This window comes from Schistocerca cancellata, chromosome 4 (genome assembly GCF_023864275.1).
Source record: "Schistocerca cancellata isolate TAMUIC-IGC-003103 chromosome 4, iqSchCanc2.1, whole genome shotgun sequence".
Lineage (NCBI taxonomy): Eukaryota > Metazoa > Arthropoda > Insecta > Orthoptera > Acrididae > Schistocerca > Schistocerca cancellata.
This window is the reverse complement of record NC_064629.1, coordinates 585,584,738-585,598,155: the sequence shown is the minus strand read 5'-3', so window position 1 is coordinate 585,598,155 and position 13,418 is coordinate 585,584,738. Positions and strand designations below refer to the sequence as shown.

At 43.6% G+C, this 13,418-nt stretch overlaps 1 protein-coding gene across 1 annotated transcript in view; it reads left to right on the top strand.

Moving 5' to 3' along the window:
- LOC126184524 (uncharacterized) overlaps positions 1-13,418 on the top strand; it is a 260,194-nt gene that overhangs the window by 182,731 nt on the left and 64,045 nt on the right. The gene's annotated exons all lie outside the window — the stretch shown is intronic.

Sequence of the window (13,418 nt, the reverse complement as noted above, 5' to 3'; positions counted from 1 at the left end):
TACGTATATATGGTCGCAAGAAGAGAATTAACACTCAAAGCGGAATGGTAGTTGGAGCTACATGCGTGGGATATTCCATTTCGAAAATAGTTAGGGAATTCAGTATTCAGTATCCACAGTGTCAATAATGTATCCAGGATACTAAATTTCAGGCTTTTCTTCTCACCACAGGTAACGCCGTGGCTGACGGTCTTCACTTAACGACCCAGAGTAGTGGCGTTTGTGTAGAGCTGTCAATGCTGTCAGACAAACAACACTGCTTGAAATAACCGCAGAAATCAATGTGAGGCGTACGAAGAACATATCCGTTGTGACAGGGCAGCGAAATACGGCGTTAATGGGCTATGGCAGCAGACGAACGATGCGAGTGCCTTTACTAAAAGCGCGACATCGACTGCAGCGCCGCTCCTGAGCTCATGACTAAATCTTTTGGACCTTAGAAGAATGTAAAACCGCGGTCTGCTCAGAAGAGTCCCGATTTCAATCGGTAAGAACTGATGTTGGCGTTAGTGTGTGGCGCAGGACCCACGAGGCCGTGGACTCAAGTTGTCGAGAAGGCACTGCGCAAGCTGGCGGTGGCTCCATAATAGTGTGGGCTGTGTTTGCACGAAAATGACGGGATCCTCTGGTCCAACTGAACCGCTCGTGGCTGGAAATGGTTTCGTTCGGCTACTTACGGACTATTTGCAGCGATTCATTGACTTCATGTTCCCAAACAACGATGGAATTATGGTTGACAGTGCGTCAGGTCACCAGGCCAGTAATTGTTCACAACTCGACAATTCGAACGAGTGATTTGGCCTCCGACGCCGCCCGACTCGAATCCCATGGAACATTTGAGACATAATCAAGAGGTGCACAAAGTCTTTCACCGGCAACACTTTTTCAAAATGTTCAAATATGTGTGAAATCTTATGGGACTTAACTGCTAAGGTCATCAGTCCCTAAGCTTACACACTACTTAACCTAAATTATCCTAAGGACAAACACACACACACCCACGCCCGAGGGAGGACTCGAACCTCCGCCGGGACCAGCCGCACAGTCCATGACTGCAGCGCCTGAGACCGCTCGGCTAATCCCGCGCAGCACACTTTTTCAGTTACGGAGGGCTGTACAGGCAGCATGGCTCAATATTTGCGTAGTGGACTTCCAAAGATATGTTGAACCCATGCCACGTCAAGTTGCTGCACTACGCCGGGAAAAACTTGGTATCCCATGACTTTTCTCACCTAAGTGTATTAATAATGGTTCCCGTGCATCGATGGTTTAATGTAGCTACTTCTATTAATGCTGTTGACGTAAAGCTATCCACGTCAACCTGAATGTGGGCTTAAACATCTTTATGCTTTGAGGCATGGTCTTATAGGATGGGTGTTACGCGCTTGCAAGTTTAATGCAAGATCCGATTAAAAGAAAAGCAGGAATGAAGATACCTCATGCGACGAACGAGATAATTATTTCCCGTATTGGTAGCCTGAAGTTGCATACGCCAGTGTGTAGTATCCTTTATTCGGAAAGCAGTATAGCATGTCAGCGTTTTCTGGCGCTGTAGTTCCTCTGCTTTCAGCAGAGGTCAAAGTTCACCGAAGTTAAAGTAAAACTCATTAATCTAAAGCCTATTCTTCTTCCACTTTATACAATCGCTAAACAGTGAATAACATTTTGTGTATATAGAGCCGCAGGCATATCACCTCCATTCAGATTAAGATTAATCAAGGATAGACTGTATTGTGTATGGGGACACTCTTAAAATTGGTCTCTCAGAGTATTTCCGGAGGTATTAACATTGCACGCCCCTTAAAATGTTCATCTCTACCTGTTGCCACGAAAGGAATCCACCGAGTCCATTACGGCGGAACAAATCTGAGTCGCCATAGTTCTTCTGGGTTGCTTCTTTGTCACCCTATAACGAACGCTGTGTGCCGGGCTGTGGTCTGCAGAAGGTTCTGCATGAGCTGACACAGCTTCAACAATAATGAAGTCGAGCCCTTAAGATTTTCGTCGCCTTTCTGCGTCCCTGTCACACTTTGACAAATGACTTATCCTGTGAGTTTCAATTCTATTTACTGTCGCCCTTCTGTCGGTCTCACTAATGTTCATGGAAAGCACATCGACAGTCAGATAAAGGACATTCGTATGTCGATGATTCCTGAAATTTTCATTTCAACCATTCAGTCATTACACGAAGAACGTGTCCATCAGATAGCATTCTCTCCTCCCTTCTTATTTCAGAAGAATCTTGAGTGATGTCAAGATAGTAAGATTCTGGGGAAGGAAGAGCCGTAAGCTGTAGCTCCACGCAAGTCGTTTGGTGCACGCCACGTGCACGCAAGAGTGAAAGCTGAAGAGAGTTGACGGTTCCGCTACTCGCTAACATAATGTACAAACTAAATTTCTTGGCGAGGACGCAGGGGATAAAGAGCTACGCGTACCTATGTCTTGCAACAGCATTACTGTGCAGTGAAAGGAATACGGTACTGCAGGGACCGCAACACTAGACCCAATTTTATGGCTGAAAATGGCATTGGGGCGGTTGTTACAGTATTGGTACCCATTTGGTTTCCAACCATCACTGTTAGCAGAGATGCACAACTGTTGGAGGCTCACTGAAGGCGTGTGGACGATTAGCTCTCGATATACGTTACAAATGAGAATTATTTAGTCTCAAGTGATCCATAGTAGATAGTATAAGATTTCAGGAAGTCACTCCACAGGGTAACCACCATCAGTATTGCAATCAAGAACCATTTTCTTTGACAGTGTGCAGAAACCACCCCCATCCTCTTCCCTCATTCCCTTTTTTTTAAATTCTCTAGTCCCCCATTGTAACAGACCATAGAAATTGAGATCAGCGTGGACACACAAACATCGCCTCTAGGGCGTGGAGAAATGTGTTCGATCAGCCGCGGTACACGGTGGTAAACGCTAATGCCAGGGTACGGTTTCTTCGAAAAACACGTGAACCCTTGCATATACAACTTGCCAAAAGGGCATTTTTAGTCTCAAGTGGAGGATGTTTACCTAGGATGAAATAGTGCCCTTGATGAGCCCAACCCACCATCGTGTCTGAGTGGCGAGTGATACAGGTTCTATCGTCCGGTTGTGAGCATAAATTTTTTCATCCACAACATCCCTTCAGAGAACTGGTTCCCGCATTTGTCAGGCTTCTGCGGGGAAAGAAATACCCAGTGCATGTCAATAATACTTAAAGACGATATGCCTAAGCTGTAAAAGAGGTATAATTGTGCACGAGAGAAAGCCATTTGAAACAACATTCATCCACATATCTGCACAAAAATGCATTGAGGTAACGTAGTGCTAGTGAAAAGAGTAACAATCAAAGTTATTTTGCTGTTTTCGTTAATTTAGTGTAATTTTCCTGGGTACTACATTGTACATGTCCTTCCCTTCATAAAACAACTTCTAGGAGTAAAAGTTTAGAATTAACATTGGTGTCCTTTTTATGGGCGTTGCAGAAGTTCGAAACCCTACCAATAAGTCGCTTGTGTATAGCCGGCTGCGGGAGGACCTTGAAGACATTGTGTTGGTATTCGGATGTCGGGTGTTCTCATCAGCGCCCAAGCATCGTGACTATGTGTTTTTCATTTCCCTGAATCACTTATAGCCGAATAGAGTGATGGTTCCTTCAGTATGTCAATCGGTCTTGTCCTCCTAACTAACCTCCCAAATACTGACGACGTCGTTATTAAATGGGCGTCTTCTTTACTCGAACTTTTTCCCCCGTCTGCAACGAGAAACGCTCCTACTACCTCTGCTTTGCATTTCCAGCGTTAGTCGGCTTAATGAGACACTATGTATACACAATTATGCGTGGCAAGCGGAGCGCGATGTGCGCTTAATAAATCGGGGCGGCCCGTGTGGGCGGCGGCGCCGATCGGCGCGGCGCTGCGCGCGGTCGATGACCCGCCAAGGGCAGGCACAGCCTCCTCCGGCGTCTGCGGCGCCGCAAAAAGACGGCAATGGCGCTGCCCGGTCGGCCACTGGCTGTCCACATCGAAAACGTGTCGGCGTCTCAATTCGTAGATTGGGTGCGCCACCTATGTTCTAAGTGTAACTAAAACAGAGGCGGGATGTTGCGCTCGCGTATTACGTCTGTAGCTGTACTACGCGAATCGCTATAAGGTGTGTAACAGAGGATACTTCAGTTTTTTAATTCATTGTGCCCTGTAAGGAGCACACTCGAACTTACAACTTTTCTATTCTTTTCCTCTCAACATTTTTTCACTGTTTCTTTTTACGTTCTTCTGCCCATCCTGAATTTTGTCGGGTATATTTCACAGAAAATTTGTGTTCGTGAATTAGGGTTTCGAATTTTGTTTAGTTTGAATGATTTCTTCACGAATAACAATTTCTTTCTTTAGGTCTTCAACAACATCCGTTAGCCACTGGCTATGGTTTTCGATAGATAAGGCTAAGATAAGAATTTTCATTATGAACCTATTGTCCGTTCTGCTTAACTGACCGTAAAACTATAATCGTTTTCTGATTGTATCTGATTTTTGCTGTAACTTGTAGATCTTCTGTGATTCCTATTTCTTTCAAATTCGAGTGTTGGTTATAGTTTTTCTGAGAATTCTCCTTTGTCTTTCAATGCTTTTTAATGGGACATGCCTCCACTTATCATAGTTTCAGGTGTGTAAAGAGCATTTGTTTCAACACGTGGGTTTACAAAGTCGTAATTTCCCTTTTTCGATGATCAGTTTTGCTATACTTTTTTTTCTTGCTTTATCTGTTCCAGGTGACACTGTATTATCTTTATAGTTATTCCCACGTGCTTATATTTCTTCGCTTCAGAGATTTTTCCCGAATATGGTAATCAAAGATTGATAGTTGAAATTAGATTTGGTCGCTCCCATACTGTGCGTCTGCCGACAGGGAATCTGGAGTCCAGTTTTTGTGCTGTTTCATAGTTTCTGCACAGATTAGCTTGCTTTTGGTCTGTTAATGGAGAAGATTGAAATGTAATCAATAAATGCTACATAATGAAGGTGAATTTTCTTTTGGAGACTTCTGCAGGTGTTTGTACCGTTAGTTTAATCACTTTTCCCCGAACTAAATTTACAGTGACTGTGATAACTATCCCTGTATCTGACACCTGTTCTGATTTCGGACGTTGCACTCACGGGTGAAGCATCGGAAGGAAAACTGCTTGTGCGCCTCTGTGCGAGTTGGTTTGCGTATTTTGTCTGCAAGATCTGTACACAATCAGTACGTAGGCCGAAGATGATTTGTTGTTCCCTGTCACACAGTTCTTGCAGTTCAGTACAAAGCTCGCGCGATATTTAGGACATATTCTTTTAGGTATTTGCCAGTTATGATTTCTCAAAAAGTTCTTTAACCATACAAACAAGACTCTCAAAGTACAATGTTCTCTTGGGTATGCTGCAAGTTTTTCACTTTTTAAGACAACATTCCGCAGCATACCTACACGATAGTAGTACATCATCCTCGGCAAAATGAGAGCTTACGAACCTTCAATGGAAAAGTTTTTGGATGCAGTCTCTTTTTGTAGAATGGCTGCTGTTTTCCAGTATCGTACCAAGAAATAAAAGTGCCAGTTGATTTATCAGCAATTGAGCCTATGAAGGCGTTCCACTTTATCTCCACACTTCGTGGCTCCCAAGGAGTTGTAAGACATAACTGATTTCAGCTGTACTTCACAATCTTGTAGTCAGAGATACCACGCTATTGTGTTTAGTTAAGTGTGTATCTTGCATTTCTCTACATTAAGACTTAATTGTCAGTCCTTACACTAGTCATATATTTTTTTCGAGGTCTGATTGGATCCAGAATGAGATTTTCACTCGGGCAGCGGAGTGTGCGCTGATATGAAACTTCCTGGCAGATCAAAACTGTGTGCCGGACCGAGACTCGAACTCGGAACTTTTGCCTTTTGCGGGCAAGTGCTCTACCATCTAAGCTATCCAAGCACGACTCACGCCCCGTCCTCACAGCTTTACTTCCGCCAGTATCTCGTCTCATACCTTCCAAACTTTACAGGCTTAGCCACAGCCTGGGGGATGTTTCCAGAATGAGATTTTCACTCTGCACTTTGTAAAGTTTGGAAGGTAGGAGACGAGGTACTGACGGAAGTAAAGCTGTGAGGACGGGGCGCGTGTCGTGCTTGGGTAGCTCAGATGGTAGAGCACTTGCCCGCGAAAGGCAAAGGTCCAGAGCTCGAGTCTCGGTCCGGCACACAGTTTTGATCTGCCAGGAAGTTCCATGTCCGATTGGATATTTGTAAAATCATCATGGGATAGAATTTCCTCATAGGCAATCTGCGAAAAGTCGGATATTGCAAACTGCACTATAGTATAACAAACTAAGACTTATAAAGATTTACGATTCCTTTCTTTCTCTTATGGTTAATTAAAGTGAGTTTTGGAGAATGACAGCGTTCTCTGGTAGGCTCACTTAGCAAGACAGCGTAGTGGTAGGATACTGGCCGTTCAATTAGGAGGACGGTGTTCAGTTCCCCGCCCTACTATGCACATTTGGATTTTTAGTTGTTTCACTAAACCGCAAATGCTCCGATGGTGTCACTGAAAAAGACACAGCCGAAATCCTTCCCTGTCGGAGCTTTTGTTCCATCTCTGTTGGATGTTAAATCCTAATCTCCCTCTTTTTTCACCACTCACTGTCACGACAGGTGTCATCACGTCTCCGTGGCAGGTTATCTGCGAGAACGTGACACCCGCAGCGTACTTATCCCGCCAATTTGTGAACGACCCACACGAACAGCGAGCTGTGAGGGTAAAATTGCCCATCAACTTCTACTAGTGTCTCGACGCGGGTACGTGCTCTATCTTAAGTGTGTGGCGTCTATGGAACGGGAGAGGTGAGGTGAGCGAACGTAATGCTTAATTTGACACAATGTAAACGTTGTTACAGCTTTTGAGGTCCTCCACCCTCTGATTTTTACAAATCAGTGAAAAATCATATTTATTTGTCGAAGTTGCTGAAAATAGCCGAATTGTAAGCTACGTAACACGGTATAAATAAGCATAGGAGCACAGTTCCGGACATACGATTTATTCAGATGTGACTTTCATGAAGCAAATCAAATGGATGTGGTAGTTCGTATAGTTTGCTTACGCCACGCAGCAATACAGCACAAACAATAATCCACGATGGTGTTAATGATAGGGTCTTTGTAGTCCATAAGAATCGGATGATGTTATTCTTGTGAAGCACCTCTCAACTCGACTACGCCCGTGGCAAAATCCTACAAGCAACAAAACATACGCTAACTTTTGTGTGTTCTGTTTGAGACTTTCCCGACGTTACAACTGCTTAAAAGGCACAGTCGTACTTGAAGAGGCACGTAGAAATATTTTTTAGCGAAGACTATACCATCTGACACTACGCTCGTGAACCCTTCAAGCTGCTTCTATACGATTCAGATCAGAAAATGGAGATGACAGCTCCATACGCTGAATACATTACTGTGGAAGGTACTCGTTGACGGTATGAATCCTTCGTGGTCGAACGTTGTCTTACAGGATGAAATCACCTACTTCAGCGGCAAAAGGACGTGAAATATCAAGGACACCATGTCTATAGACAAGTTGTAACGTGGCTATCCGTGCCTGAACCTTCTGAACACCGTGCTTGTATGTAAATTATTGCTACAGTCAGCGAATAGATGGCGCGACTGGAATCGATGAAGTTGTTTGCAACAACTAGCGTCCTACTAACAGGTTGGTGTCTTCAAATTACCAATGACTCTAGTGGACTGCATCGCATCCGTTGTGCGTGTAGTAGTTATGTGTTGCACTGTTCTTTGAAGAATGTATTAAACAGTTGCGTACACATAAGGTAGATGACCATCACAAAGGTTGCAGGAAGTGAATCCCCCGCCACAGATACATGTACGTAGATGGTGTGGCCTGCTGGCACGCTAGCTACTCTCTCTTCACAGGGCAATAACCCTACAATAGAATCATGGCGTGCAATACACGAAATAAAATAATAATAATTTAATATAAGGATATACATCACAAAATATATAATCAACTTTAGCTTTGTGAGAAGCGTGGCACTGACGAAGCTGATCTAACCCAACACAGCAGATTATTTCTAACTGAAGTTCAGAGTGTTTAAGTTCAGTCTCTAAAATAGTAAACACGTTATCCATCACGTTAGGAATGGTAGACAATCCGCGTAACTGTATGACGACTACACTGGTCGCCGCTGCAGATGACTTGTAGGCACCTGGTGAATATTGCGGCTTTGACTGCTATGGAGTGTTGGGCGATAACTGAGTTTTATCTGTAAGTGGCCGAATGTTAGCGTGCAGTCTTTTGAATCGTATACTCGACATATGAATGTCCTCAAGTGAACTATTTGGCGGATGCATCAGATAGTTGCGGATTTCAGCGCTCTGTCGAGGCAGTCGTAACTATTGGCCGATGCATGGCCTATTTGAAAGTCCTGGAGCAGAAGCATAAAGTGGTGAGGTGACTGCTCATACTGTGTGTGAGGCGCCACTCTGTTACTGCGCGGTTTATGGCGCAGATAAGGCTATGTACCGCGTCTGGCGGAGAGACAGAATAAACTCCATTCAGCTGTTCTTTATTCATTGTCGTTTCAATGAGCTCTCTTGTCATCTACACAAATGAATATATTGGAAACCGTTGCAAAAAGCACGCGTGTCCAGAAAGAAAAGTTTCTGCCTAATAGTTATCGGAGTTTGCATTCAAGCTTTTTTATTTTTTATCAGCTTCTCATTCTCAACCATGAAGGGTGGAGCAGGTTGTCACAGATAGGACCCTTTGAAGACCCCGGTTCTTATCAAGTGGCGTGTGAGTGGAGCAGAGCGTGTCCCAGTTCAGAAAATGTGGGAGGAGATTTCCAGTTGTAGCACTTACACATGTTACAACCAAGGGAAACCTCCCGGAAACCTTGATCGGAACCGGGATGTACGGAGTGATTAACAAAAACGTTTACAAAATGACACGGCACATCGGACACACAACAAGGATCAGTAATAGCATAGGAACCAGGGGTCACAAACGCCACGAGAGGACGCTAAAGTGCCTTAACGGCTGGCGTCGTCAGATACTTTTTAAGTGGACTGTACGTTCTCCCGGATTGACTTGATGGTCGCACGTATCTCGTATTGCTGCGAGAGGTTCTGCTGGACAAGCTTAATGATGTTCTCATGCCTATTCGTCGCCGCATTCGAGTCCAGCACAACGGAACCCCCGCGCATTTCAACAGACAAGTGAGGCCTCATCCGCAGCCAACCTCTCCCGGCCGCTGGATTGGTCGCAGTGGGCCAGTCGCATGCTCACCACGATCACCCGATCTGCCTCCAATAAATTTTTTTCCTGTGGAGGTATTTGAAGGACCTTATGTATGAAACACCTGTTACGTCCCCCGAGGACCTAGTGGGCAGGATTGTTGCTGCAGCAGTCTGTCTTCGAGACAGCGTCGATGTCAGGCGTGTCTCGATGCATATGGAACAAACTTTGAACATCCCCAGTAGTGAGCGTCCATTTGTAGCATCTGACTAAATAACTGCAACGCCATAACAGGTTCTCGTAATGAGTGTTCATGTGAATACGTCTCATTTCTGTTGTTGAACTTACCACAATCGTCTTTCGAACACAGATTGTGCATTGGTGTTTGGTCAGTGGATGGTTCGTGGAAAAAAATGCCCATAGAGCACGCCTCATTGCCTCTAAATTGTGTGGTTTTCCTGATAGCTCTCCCATAAAATAACTGAAGAGAATCAATTTAATTTCTTTCAGAGTAAGCCTGCCTTTTCCTCCTAGTGGTTTCAACTTTCCTATTGTTGTATTGTACGGATTTTTATCTGTTAGTTTTGAACGAAGAGGAGTGCCCATCACCCAGGTATTTAGTATATCGAACACCATACTAATCCTCAGATCTGGAGAACATCCTCACAACTCCAGCAGCCTCCATGCCCCCACTTGAGCCACTATAATTTTTAGAGCATGCTACTGCATGCTTTTCTTGCCACAATTTCTCACTGTCTTCATTGTTGGACATTTTCCTTGTTGCACACTGGTGGCAGTATTTAGACATAACTTCTGTATCTAAAACTTTACCTGAGTCAATAACAATAATAGATGCAACTCCATACAAAGATGTGACCCCTTTTCATCCACGTCTCATCTACAGACACACAGAGGTCAGTAACATTTGTAGGAGATTCACGGTCATGGCAGTATCGCATACAGCATCAGACATTTCTTTATTTTTTCAAACCTTGCACAAGGTGGAGGCGTATTCAGAAAACCACACAATTCCCCTGTCCCAAGTTTAGATGCTGAAGCCGAGAGCGTATGTTCTTCATTTCGAGCTGCTTCCTCTTTTTTGTTGGCAAACAGATTTCCATGAAACCTCAGTTTCCTAAACAGTTTTTCCACCACCCATTATGCATAAACCTTGACTACCACGTACAAGTTTGCAAATTCAACCTTCCACCTACTAATATGTGTTAGTATTGTCAAAACGTAAATAAACCACACGCAAGAAAGTTTTCAGGCAAAGATACAGTCAGCCAGAGATATAGATGTCACACAAAGATATCGAAAGAAAATAACCTTCACTCTCACAAAAATTCCGCTGGAGCAAGCAGTTTCCCAAATGTCGGAAAATGTGGGAGTCGCCGCCAGTGCTGAGTTACAGTTCAACAATTTAAAGGCATTTCTAAAGCTGCTATCACGATAAAATTCACACACAACATAGATTGAACTGTGCAGATCAAGAAAATAATATTTCTGAGAAATCGATTTTTTTGGACCAAAATCCAGTACATCCCCCCTTTATCCATTGTTTGATGACTAGAGCACTTAGCGACTTCCAACAAACTTTAAGCGCATTTCGGACCTTTCGCCTTTACATGCTTAGTGTCACATAGGAATTAGACGTTTGTAGCCGTTTTGTACTTGGAAGTTACATTCTTCCAAGAATCGCGAGTTTTCTGGTAGATAGGCGTTTATATTGATGAATAACTACTTCTCGCACAAGTACGATAACTGAAGTTCCTTCAGCGTGTTGCAAACAGAACGAAAGGATCTACAACCAATTAGCAGCAGACTTGGACTGTACCAGGATGCCAACCAGCGTCTGCAGCCGAAGTACCCATTATCGCAGGGAAGATTTCTTGCAGCCTACGGCGAAGTACTTTCACCACTCAGTTACGGAGCAGGAAGAATGCAGCGAGCGGACGCTTCTTACATTGCAGCTAAAAAGCTGAGAGGTTGGCAAGGAAACACCGTATCATCAAATTGTACCCAGTCTACGTCGCAATAAGATTACGTCACAAAGCTGTACACAAACAGTCCACAGGTTAAGCTAGGGCTCAGAGATGAAGAAACGCAGATAGACCCGAGAACAGGATCGACGTGCATGGTTGAGGATCACTTCTCAGGCGAGAAATGCGAAGTAATAGGCTCTGAATCCCAGTCTATTAATCGACGTTTCGTGCTTTCTCGGTCTGTTTTGAATGATTATCGTTACAAACAACTACTTCTTACGTTGTTCTATAATCTGTATTAGAAATAGTACTGCAATATTCTCGCGGTTTGCGGGACGTTAATACTGTTATTTTTACGATTTCGAATTAATGTAGTATATCGCCTACTTAGTGGCGAGTCTCCGTGCCATCACTGAGAGGAAGATCTGGGCAGCACCTAAACTTTAGTATGCAAAACCTGAGCTCGATTTCGACAGTGGCTCCGGCGATTCGTCACAATTCTTGCTTAAATTCCTAATATCTTCTATCTTTCTTCAAGAATTGCCGAGAATTTAAACATTCGTAGGAATCACTTAGGTGCCAATGAAAACTACACGTAACAAACGAAAACTGAGTGCTTCTGAGAAGCTTAGGATGGCGTAAGACGTGACCTTATATACTGCTAGTTTCTAAGGAGAAATTCGAAGTAGTAGATACTTTCATAGTATCTTCGAATACTTCGTGTGTAAATCCTATATGAGCTTATTGTCACGATCAACTGTTGAAGAATTAAGATGTTGCCCGTTTTCACCCTCTGCACTTTAGACGTGTAATCTAGTTTTGCGACAAATATGTGAAAGTTTTCCTATCCACCAGACACATGCATATCGTGTGACGTTTCCGCCTTCTTGTAGAACTTATTCCATAATCACCTTAGAACAATTAAATTTCGGCAACTGACTTCATTAAAATACTGTTCGAACATCAGTTTGGAGTAACTGATAAAACAGTTTTTAGTGTACAGCTAAATATGATCCTGAAGGCATTAGAGCAAATGAGATTTTACCAAGAGTAGTAGTTTGCGTATTCAAATGGCTCTGAGTACTATGGGACTCAACTGCTGTGGTCATAAGTCCCCTAGAACTTAGAACTACTTAAACCTAACTAACCTAAGGACAGCACACAACACCCAGCCATCACTAGGCAGAGAAAATCCCTGACCCCGCCGGGAATCGAACCCGGGAACCCGGGCGTGGGAAGCGAGAACGCTACCGCACGACCACGAGATGCGGGCAGTAGTTTGCGTATTCAGTCCTGTAGTGTCGACCAGCAGATGGAATGGCAAAATATATAAAGGATGGTCTTCTGCAGCAAAAGTAAGAGAAGGATGTGCAATCCTGGCGGATGCAACCCTACATATAAAATTTAAGGAACGAGCCAATTGCTGCACAGTATGCAGAGTTAAATCGTGTGTCATTTCGCTTAAGTATTCATCTTGATGTTGTCAGCTCATGTTTCAACGATTAAGTCTCCTCTTAATTTTTTAACACTCCCAACCTACGTCCTTCATTTGTGACGTTAAGTTTTAATTTTCAAAGATTCACTTCATAAGCTGTGTGCATGTCGTGTCTAGAGATCTGCAAGCTATTTTGAAACAGATCTTAAATCTGTACGCACATTTTTTTTATAGATTGTAAAATACAATGCTGCTTTTTCGAAAAAACTTTGTCATAATTGAAACACATCTGAATTACTCACACAGTGAAGACTCCATGCTATGCGACCTCGAGAGGAACGTTGTTTAAAGGAAGAAACGAATCAAAACGACGAACCGTTCCGTAATATTGTTTCTTTCACTTTTTAAAAGGAAAAAATTACATGACGGAGGGAGGAAGAGCGGGGGCGGGCTGGGGGTTATAGGCTAGAGACAGACGCAGAAATGTCCAGAGCGAGATTCCCCAAGAATGCTGCTTTTTAGCTCATGCGTGAACGTACGTACTTGCGTTCGCGCGCGTTGAACCAGTTAAGCTCTATGGTCACGAAGGAGAGAACTGACGAAATGCCAAATACAGAATGCTCGTTGATTTACAAACAAACACTACAGCTCTTAAATAGTTGTCGCACGGAAATGCTTCCATTTAGATCGTATGGTTGGTAGACTAAATGCGATGTTCAACATTACAGT